Source organism: Monodon monoceros, unplaced genomic scaffold, assembly GCF_005190385.1.
Source record: "Monodon monoceros isolate NGI ecotype Baffin Bay Population unplaced genomic scaffold, NGI_Narwhal_1 Super_Scaffold_19, whole genome shotgun sequence".
NCBI classification, from domain to species: domain Eukaryota; kingdom Metazoa; phylum Chordata; class Mammalia; order Artiodactyla; family Monodontidae; genus Monodon; species Monodon monoceros.
In genome coordinates, this window is record NW_021703775.1 from 25,440,462 (window position 1) to 25,442,677 (window position 2,216).

Sequence of the window (2,216 nt, forward strand, 5' to 3'; positions counted from 1 at the left end):
GAACTCTATGCCAAAGTCTTCAAGAATATCCACTGGCTTAGTATAAGGATTCTAATCATCCCCAAACCCATACATCATTCTTGTAATTCTTTAGAAAAAAGTTTCTTTTACCAGGTCTACCTTCCGCACCTCCTCCTCTTTCTTCATTTTCTTCCTCAAAGGTGGGGTTTTCTTCCCTATCTTCTCAAGGACATTTTTATTCTTCAAGTATGTCCTCGATGTCCTGCCAGTGCTATTTCAGACTTAGACTCAGTTGGATGGCTGGGGTGCCAGGTTTGGAACAGAGCTGGGTGCAGTGCCAAGGTCTCCCCAAGTCATTACTCAATGACTGGAGCTGGTGTCATGACAGCAGCAGGAGAATCCCACCCTAAAGGGAAATCTGCATCACTGCTTCCATGGTTAGATTTGGATGGGTGGTGGGACGACATGATTGCTGATGTCGGTCTTGGAGGATGGAGGGAGAATAGTGACTTTGCTTCTAGGTGGGGTTGGGAGTAAACTTAGGCCTCCAATCCCTGTAGTCCTGGGAAACGTCATCTTTTGGTCATAATGTTCCCATTATTTAACTTGATGATCTGTCCTTCCTTAAAGCCCAGATTCAACTTGGGATGAGCAGCCATTTCCTGAGATTCTTAGGATATCTCAGATACCTGCTTTACCCACCTGAAGTGATTTTTGCAAAGGGATATTAAAGTCAAAGACTTCACCCTGATCTATGAAGCAAATGCCAATGAAAGCACTATGTACAGTGTCATCCTGGAGCTAGATTGCAAAATAGAACCTGGAATCTGTCACTGTCTCCTCAGCCAGGATATTGTTCTACTGGTGCCTGAGCAAACAGTTCCCCTGATATTTTATACTCGAGTTGATATAGGCAGTCTTTCCTTTTAAAGTGAACAGTCTAAGCAGACTGACCTGAATTCCAGCCTGTAGCCACCATTGGAGGCCTGGGGCAGAATCTGGTAGACATTGACATCCAGCTTCATGCGCAGGACAAGGCTTGTACTTTGGGCCACTGTCTTGGCCCTGCTCTCCATGCCTATTGTTTCCTTTAATCCCTAGATTCTTTTTTGCTTGCTTTTTCCTTATAATTTATTTGTTGAAGGAACAATTTCTCTGAGTGTGTTTTTATAATGCATCCTCATGGTGTTAATAGGTTACTCTACCTTTCATATTTCCTATAAATTATTAGTTAGATTTAGAGCAGTGATTCTCCAAGTATGGTCCCCTGACCAACATCATTAGCATCACCTGGAGACTTGTAGGAGATGCTAAATCCTACCCACCCAGAGAGGCTTGCCATCAAGGTCACCATCTTGGTGAGGCCTAGCATCCCATTTTTGTGAAGTCACCCATTGAAGTAGAAAGGTCAAAACAACTGGAGTGGGAAGGGGTGAAAGGGGTGGGCAGGGTAGTGGCTGGTCTACCACTAGGTAGGTATTTCTAGGCTTTTTTTCTAACAATGACAATTTTGATTTTTTTTTTTTTTGCATAATGTCAGAGCAAATGGAATGGAATGGTGGGCTTATGGTTAAACAGTTAACTTAGCTGATTTAATGTACTTTGAAAACTATATGATTACTGGTTCAATGTTCCCTGTCTTTCTTGGAGAAGTGAGGGGACAAGTATTCACTCTCCCTCAATGCTTATGCCATCAAATCTTGACACTTTCTAGAAGACAAGGTAGCTCAGATATGGCAGACCCTCCTCTGGAGTTTTAGGTCACCTTTGTACTTGGCAGCCAGGAGCACCTGGTTTTGAAAGATCCTTGGCTGGATCCTTCATCTGCAGTGACAGCTTGTCAATTTCCTATAGAGAGTAAAAGCCAGTCCTGTTTTGTCAGGAGCGATCCTTCTGATCTTAGTGGAAAGGGTCAGCCCAGGACTGGCCATCCTGGCAGGCAATCAGTACCTACTTAAACAGTTGAGGAAGGACCAATAGGTGGAACTGCACTTTCATGAACTCAACCTACCTACGAAGTTGTGAAGTCAAACTTTGTTTTCCAAAGCCCCAGTGAACAGTATCTAAGAAAAATTACTTTAAACCCATCTTGATACTCCTTTGTAAAAAAACAAACAAACAAACAAAGGATAAGCTGTATGCATTAAACACTCATAGACTTGACCCCCAAAGGAGAATGGATTTTACTGTATATAAATATGATTTTATTTTATATTTCTAACATATGCTATTTTATTTATTTACTTATTATTGAA

At 41.9% G+C, this 2,216-nt stretch overlaps 1 pseudogene; it reads right to left on the reverse strand.

Annotated features, from left to right (window-relative positions):
• Positions 1-249: 249 nt before the first annotated feature.
• LOC114900438 lies at positions 250-1,037 on the reverse strand (annotated as a pseudogene).
• Positions 1,038-2,216: the final 1,179 nt, after the last annotated feature.